The sequence below is a fragment of the Mustela nigripes genome, chromosome 2, assembly GCF_022355385.1.
Source record: "Mustela nigripes isolate SB6536 chromosome 2, MUSNIG.SB6536, whole genome shotgun sequence".
Classification (NCBI taxonomy): domain Eukaryota; kingdom Metazoa; phylum Chordata; class Mammalia; order Carnivora; family Mustelidae; genus Mustela; species Mustela nigripes.
The window spans coordinates 91,227,390-91,235,926 of NC_081558.1; the positions used below are offsets into that span (position 1 = coordinate 91,227,390).

Below are 8,537 nucleotides of genomic sequence, written 5' to 3' on the forward strand. Positions count from 1 at the left end.
TTGTTGGGCAGTCATCCTTCCTTAACTGGATTGTTCCTCTAACGGAGGGTTCACCTCCATCTCTAGCAGTTGGTTCCTTTGTTGGGCAACTTTAGTTATTTGAAAGTCCCTCTACCTATTGAGTGGAAATTTACCTTCTGGTAGCATTTATGTAGGGATATTGGAAGAGTTACCTTGTAGTCTTAGAGTCTTCTTGTCTCAGAATTACATAACCAATTCATCATCTTTCTTTCTGATGAAGTCTCTAGATTGTTCTAAGCCCTCAGATCTACTCATATCATTAGGACTTCTTTCGTAACAAATGGCTGCAAATTCACATCAAATTGATTTAAGCCAAAAAGATAATTCGTTGGCTCATGTAACTGAAAAATCCAAGAAAAGCTCCAGGACTGTCTTGGTCCAGCATCTGTTTTACCCCTGTCTAGACCACAGGCTTAGCTTTCCTTTGTGCTGGGGTCATTCTAGCACTCCATGGAGTAGCCCTCGGAACTCCAGGTTCACAGCAGTTCACAAGTGATGCCCTGGTTGGCTGGTTCTGGTTGCATTCCCACTGGTAAGACAGGGGATGTGAGTCAGAGGCACAGAACAAATGTGCTGAGAATGAGGAGATGTGTTCCCCTAGAAGGGAAGTGCAGTGTAACTCCCTAGAGAAGAAAAGAGAATAGATGCCTGGGGGCAGAACAATAGTATTCCCATTGAACCACGGATTTGTCCACTGGCGTCTTCTGCCCCCAGAGAGATCCAGAAGTGTATAATTCTAATCTCAGGCTGATTTCATGGGTGATCAGAGTTCTTTGGTAGGTAATCAGCTCACTTTAGGGGACTGGTTGAAACAACACCTCCTACTTCTCTGCCATCTTGTCTCCTCCCCCTGAACCACGGATTTGAAAGTAACCAGTATGTCCCACTTTATCCGCTTGGGGTTCAATTAAGGTCACATCTCTTTATGCAGTATTCAAGTTAAAGACCTTAAGCCTCCAATCTCAACTCATCTTTTCCCTCCTACCGAGGTCTTCCCTTCCAGGATAAACAGAGAAGGGTCCCAGTTATTAATTTGTGTTTACTTGTTATCCTGCCTCATGGTGGGAGTGGAACTCAGACCATCAGAAATCAGATATCACAGTTGATGCCTCTGAGGATCCTAGAGACTTCTGCTCTGCTGCTGCTGTCCCCCATACTGCACAGGGTGTCACCCTACTGGTCTCAGGTGGAATCTGGGACCGCTGGGACTGAGTCTCCCATTCAAGTGTTGCTCTGGCAAAGGGCAGGGTGCTCTCAGGTTGAGAAGGAGGCCGACTTCCTACGCCACTCCCTTCCTATGCTCTGGGCCATAGGCTCAGCCAACAGTGTCCTCAACAAAGTATGGCCTGGGTTCCAAGCATGTACATAAACAATTTTTAATGTTTGAGGACTTTTGAAGATGGAGAAGAATCAGTACTCCTATGTTTCATTTAATGGTTCATTTATCAAAGTTCCAAATTTCTAAAATGACTAACATTCCATCAACTTTAAATGTTTTGTATTTCTCTGCATAGCCAGACAAGACTTACACAATTATACATCAAAACTAATTGACTCACAAATTAAATTTATCCAGTTATTTTGCCCTTGATGACTTAAGTTTCTAAACATTTGTCATATTCTAAAACAAATCCATATATCAGACTTTCTTAAATGCTTCCAATACTTGAAGAAATAAAAATGGAATGTAGTCATTTTATAACTGGTTATTAAACTTTTATTAAAACCATTTATAAAGTGCTAGTATCTGGATTTATTTATTATTTCTATTCTTATCCTCATTCTTACTTTTATTCTAATATTTCATGGAAGCTCTCTTCCTAAGAACATAAAAGCCACCAATGTTCCTAGCTTTCTCTTTGTAGACTGCTTGAAACAAAGGATGCTTCTAGCAAATTTAGCTTAAACACAGTGAAGTCTGATTTATTTCACAATGTTAATATAGGCTGCACACGGGAGTGGCAGCAGGAGGGGAAAAAAAAGAGCAGAAACTTAAATTTTTCCTATATACACTTGTATATTGTTGGAGTATTTTGTTATCAAGCATCTTAGGACCTTTGTGGTGAAATATACAGTTTTAAGAGCTCTGAGTAACAAAAACTCAATCACACATGGCTAGCACTTTTAATATTTTTTCTACTCCCTTTGAGTCTCCCCACTCCAAGGCACCTCTGTCTCTTTTTACAAAATAAGAACCACAACCCACATTTATTTGTTTTTCCTCCTGTCACAAGCACTTTCTCATGTTCCCAAATATTCTCGGGATCCACGGACCTCTAACAGCTGCGTGACACTCTATCATGGGGACGCACCACAATTCACTGAGTCATCTTGCTTCAAATTTGGGAAGTCCACGAAAGATCGTTTAGTTTGAGTTTCTCGTTTTCCAGCTGAGAAAGCCACATTCCCTGAAGCTAGGAATTTGTTCTAGTGTGGCCAGCTGGTCAAAGCCTCGGCTGGGACAGGGCACTCCCAGACCCTGACCTCCACTCTTGCTGGCGTCACACTGCCTCCTGGGCTTCTGTAAGGCATTTTTTGGAAACTAACTGTAGGGCACTGCCTACATTCTTTCTAAATTACATTTTGCAATTTGGGGCCCATTATTTCTGCCTGTCGAGATCATTTTTTATCTTCTGTCATATAACCATTAGCTAATGGGGGACCCTGTAGCCAACATCAGAAATTGTGGCTTTCCTCTATCATGATGGGCCTCCTAAGTCATGTTGGTGCCCATAAAGGGGAAATAATGTCATAGCTTTTATCAGATAATTCCAATAGTCACCAGCAATTATAGGGAAGGGTGCTAATTAGCATACTCTGGTCCATGTTTCTCAGGGATCCCTTGGGTTCTGACATTCTGGGATCAGCATTCCAGCAGATGCCTGGGCTCTGCCCAAGCGCCAGTGCTCACAGGATGGAATAGGGATAATTATTGGGTGGGGAAAGCAAGGAGAGAAGAGAACTAACATTGATGACCAACTCTGGACCCAGCTCTGAGTCCTGGGGTGTGGATGACAGAAACATTGTGGGAGGGGGAGCCTGGAGGATGAGATGCTACAGTTTTGGATGAAAGCAGGTGGACTAGAGTATTTCCCTTTTTACTCAGTATCTTATCCTGAGGATGTGTCATTAAATTCTACATGGAGGAATTCACTGTGGTAGAGGAGGTCACTCTTGGAGGGCTGGGGCTTACTCGACTTTTTCCTTTACGTTTTATGAGACCCATTCTATCCAGTCTTTACAAATGCATCTTTGATATCGGGGCCGGCCTTCCAAAGAATCGCTTTTGGCTCATGTAATATGGATTCTTCCAGAATGCCATGTTCATTCTAACCTAAGTTATTTGAGATACAGCCCCTTCAAAATCTGTCTTTGGAAATGTTGTGGCGTGGGTTAACATTTTTCATGTATTGCTTTTCAGCAAATACTCAATTCATACAAATGCGATTAGCAGGCCCCACAGGATGTGATGGTTTCTATTTATGGTTAATGTTAATCCATTGACCATATGGTAGTTTAAATTTCTGGTACAAATTCCTTTTGTATGGTGTTATAGCTCATTCCTGGACTGCTATAATTGTGTAATTTATTAATGTGAAAAAGTGGACTTTGAAATGTAATAGTCCAGAGCTAATACGGAGAGCTGCAAGGGAATTTAGTGTGCTTAGGGAAGAGCTGTTTCCATGGAAACTAATTCCTTTGAGTGATATCCAGGGTCCCAGGCTGCAGGGTGGTTGTGTGTCCAGATGATGCAACTGGAATCTCAGGCTCAGCCCTGACATGAATCTCCAGGTGCCAAGGGCAAGTTCCAATCTCTTTGTTACTTAACCTTCTCATTGGTGACTTGAAAAAGTCAACCTAGTTCAGTGTTTACTAGGCCTTGGAATGTTAGTGACCACTTCTATATTTATTTGAAGTTTTTATTTTGGAGTGATTTTAGATCCACGCAGAAGTTGCAAAGAGAGTAGAGAGTTGCCATATACCTTTTACCCGGCTCTGATGTTAACCCCTTACATAACCACAGCACATTGTCCAAACTAAGAAATGGACATTAGTGTAATACCCTGCACTAAGCTACAGACTTCCTTTGGTTTTCCCTAGTTTTTCCACTGATCTCTTCTTTCTTTTCCAGATATCCAATCCAGGACACGACATTGCATTTAGTTTTCATGTCTCCTTAGACTCCTCCAGTTTGTGATCATTTCTCAGTCTTTGCTGATCATGACCTTGTCACTTTAATTTCTTTTTATTTTTTTAAAGATTTTATTTATTTATTTGACAGATAGAGATCACAAGTAGGCAGAGAGAGGTGGGGAAGAGGCTCCCTGCTGAGCAGAGAGTCCGATTCGGGGCTTGATCCCAGGACTCTGGGATCATGACCTGAGCGGAAGCCAGAGGCTTTAACCCACTGAGCCACCCAGGTGCCCTGATGACCTTGTCACCTTTAAACAATACTGGCCACGTATATTGTAGACTGTCTCAACTAGTAATGTTTTTAAAAAGTAGAACAAGATTAGAAGATTAGGATTAGAAAAATTACACAAGTAAGGTGTATGAATGGGGTCTGTGTGTTGTGAATGACAGAAAACTCACCCTGAATTGTCCTGTCAAACAGGAAATTTATTGGCTCATATAACTAAAAAGGCCAAGGGCATTTGTAGCTTCAGAATGCCATTTTGTATCCAATTCCACCTGTCTCTTGGCTTGGTTCTTCTCTCCTCTGAATATTCAGGTCGTTTTCAGATATGCACTCACCACAGACTTAGTTACAAGATGGGTTTCAGCAGCAGCCCACATGGTTATTTCACCCAGTGTGCGTGTGTGTCTGTGTCTGTGTCTGTGATACTCACCTCTCCTCCACGTTCACAACTAAGCTCTCCGAAGCTGATTCTACCATCTCTGGTTCTACCATCTGCCCATCCCAGAACCGGTGGGAAAAGATAATCACTTTCTGCTTCTGATGTGAGGACGTGTTGCCCAGAATTGTGGCCACCATCTTGTCACCATGAAGGGAGCAAGCTGACAGCTGAAGACATGAGAGCCTTAAAGATGGAATTAGAACCTGGGTTCTGGATGATATAATTTACTTGTGGAATTAATCAGCCCTGGATTTGGGTTGGTTGATGGGGCAATCAATTTCCTGGTTGCTTAAGGTTCTGCTAGTTGAGTTCCACTTTTCTTGCCACCCAAAGCATGCTAAATGATACAATGAAATTGCAGATTTCCTTGTTAGATATAGGATATTACCTGGATATAAGTTTGCTTGTTGGGCTTCGCTATTTGACAGCACAATACAAATTGGACTTCAGTGCTTTTTGGCTGATAGTTTTCATTAGAATTACTGTTGGAAAATCCAGCTTCACTGAGGCATTTTGGCAAAAACAGAAGTGATCCTTGTCAATTTTACACACTGTAAAGTATTCGAGTAATAGCTCCCATGTTTCTGGTTTAACTTCTTCCCATGAAGGCAAGAAGCAAGCCATGGGACAGGCCAGGGAGGGGGCAGGAAGGGACCAGGGTACTCCTCACTTAACAAAGGTAGTACATGGGCTTCTACTCATCAAGAGGGCATAGTCTGCTGTTGGTCAGAAAGGGACCCTTTGCCTGGAGAACACTTTCTCATGACAAATATTTGGGCACCCGGGCTGAGATGATCTCCTCAAAGGCCTTTCAACTCAGGCTAGCAGTGTGTGATGTAGTAGTGTGGAGACTCCCATGCCAACAGCAAAGGGTCCTTTCTCTCAGTGTACAAATCCCTGAAGGAATGAACACTTCAATAAAAAAGGTTTTTAAATAAAGATTTTTATTAAAGTATAAAGGGTTTTTTTTAAATAAAAGGATAAAAGTGATTTTTAAAAAGGTTTAAAATAGTTTTTCTAAGTCACTGAAATTTAAAAAAAAAAATGATGTAATTATTGAGAGAACAAACAGCAGCCCATCGTTTCCCATTAAAGAGTAATGTTTTAAAGAGCTAAAGGAATGGCAATTTGGAAATGCATTGGCTCCGCCCATCATTATGCCCTATACACACTCCCTTCTTCTTCTTCTTCTTCTTCTTCTTCTTCTTCTTCTTCTTCTTCTTCTCCTTCTTCTTCTTCTTCCTCTTCCTCTTCTCCTTCTCCTTCTCCTCCTTCTCTTCTTCTTCTTTTTTGAAAAACAAATTTCAATCACTTTTATGTACAGAAAACTCAACAGTGTACACTTAGCCCGGTTTTGTGGCCAATTCTTTAGTCTGCCTTTTTCAGCTTGGCGAAGTGAACCACCCACTTTAGACCCAGATATTGCCTCCCCCGGTGATGGGGGATCTCATATCTGTCACTGTCATTGGTCCAGACATCCTCCTGTAGTCAAGGAAGAAAACTTCCTTCCAGGAAGTGTTGACAGTTCCTGCTTAACCAGAACTCCTTTGTTTTCCGAGTTAACCTGTGTGAAGGCGACAGTGGTGCAGGTCTTCCCAGCGACCAGATGCTCCAGCCTGGCCTTCCCTGTGATGATGCTGTAGGGAACCCCCATCTTACAAAGCAGAACAGTCGGGAGGACAACCAGCTCAGTGGGATCCACGTTGTGTGTAGTCACCACCAGCTGAGGCTTCTTGTTTTCTGCCAAGGTGATGACAGTGTTAACCCTGCTTGAAGGACAGGAGGCCTTAGTGAGCACATCCCCTTTGCCAGCAGCTTTCTTCTCTGCCTGCTGCAACAATCTCTGCTTCTTCTCTTGCTGTGTCTCTGATCTGTATTTGTGGGCCATGTAAGCAGCTGAGTGGCTGGTGGCCCAAGGCCTGGGTGAACTGGTTAATGGAAGGAGACATTTTGAAAGGTTTATAGAGAATAGCCCTTTGCTGCCACAGCCCCATGTGACGGGGCCATTTGACAAAGCAGGTGAGGTCCCTTTTGGTTGGATGTCCTGTCCGCTGCCAAAATTCTTGGACTTTTCTCAAATGGGGGGATCGATTGCCTTCTTGGCTTCCCGCTTCTTCACGACAGGGCACCCCGCGCCACCTTCTTCCCCTTTGCCTTCTTGCCTTTCTGCATGGTGGATGGCTGGAGGAAAGAACTACACTCATTTCTTTAAAGATGCGTATGAATAGTTGTTGCTTATCCCTCTAGCTTTTTAAAATGAAAACAATTTCTACTCCTTCCTTCCCTCCCACACACACTTTCTCACGAGCAGATACATACTTAGCATGAGTATGCTCAGACGTCCTGTGGATCCGCATACTTTGGGCATGTACATAAAGCCATTTATAAGGGTTTAATCCATGAATCATAAACAGAAGATTCTCATTAGGAATGAGCAGTGGCCTCTTGAAGCTTGCCTAGTGCTTATAGCATTCGAAGGTGGACGACGCTCAACATTTTCTAGAAGGCTCACAGATTCACAACGGACCTTGCATTTGAATAGTAAAAACTCAGAAATGGCAGGAAGTCCAAGCAAGAGGCAGGAAGAATCCGATATGATGGCAGCGCTGCGCTCAGGGGCTAGCATAGACCAGTTGTCAAAAACATTTGCTGAGAAAAAAGGACAGCTTCTCCCCCATTTTTAATGACCGAATAAGAGAAATAGAGGCTTTTCCCAGTAAAAAGTTACAAAGCAGAGCTTTAGGGAGAATCGGCGACTTCAGGACTCACAGCAGATATTCCTGGATTAAGTACTGAAACCGTTTGTAAATTACTAGGTAAACTTCAACAGGGCTGTGGACAGCCTGGAGCGGATTTGTTATTTTCCAGGGAATGACACTTCTTTTTTTAAAAAGTGTGAAACTGGCTCTGTTTCTTGAGCTCATTTTTCGGGGACTGCAGTTGTGCTCAGCAGCCCAGATCCAGTGCTGGGGCTTACACTTTCTCTCTTGCTCTCAAATTCCTTTTACTGAAACCCTATCTTTATGTGGGTCAGGGCTTCCTTTTTCCTTAAAACTTTTTTTTTTTTTTCACTTTAAAAACAAACAAAAAAACACTCTCCTATTTCCAGAAATTCCTTGCACTGTTTATTTCCTGTTGGCTTATTCAGAGGCATTTTTTGCTCATGAAGTTTCAGGATGGTTTCTTGAAATCGTTAAAAAGTTATATAACTTTGCTGATTTAAAACTATCTTTGCTAAGTTCTTAACTGTTGGGTCTCTTTCTCCTTCAGAGCAGAGGCTCCTTTTTACCTAATGACGGTCTTAACAGCAACGCTAAAGTGGGCTCTCAGTTTTGCAGAATGCCAATCCATTATATGTATATTCCTCCTCCCCACCCACCCCAGGCGGATCCCAGAAGTAACAATCCTCTGTCCTGTACCAATTGTTATTACTTCCTGTTTCAATCCTCCTGATTGACACTGTTTCACCTAATCTCCCCAATGTTTCACCGAACCACTGCTGGCTTGTCTGGGAGCTCCTGGGATGTGCTGTCAGGAAGAGAACCTTGTACTGGACATGGGGCTCAGTCCCCAAATCTGCCTTGGTTTCCCCATCTGCAAAGCAAGAAGTCTGCATGGGATGTTTTATAGTTCCCTTACTCTCAGGCCCTGATCTGT

The 8,537-nt window shown here is 42.7% G+C and overlaps 1 pseudogene; it reads right to left on the reverse strand.

Moving 5' to 3' along the window:
- Positions 1–6,223: 6,223 nt before the first annotated feature.
- On the reverse strand, positions 6,224–7,052 carry LOC132009983 (large ribosomal subunit protein eL8-like; annotated as a pseudogene).
- Between the last annotated feature and the right edge of the window lie 1,485 nt (positions 7,053–8,537).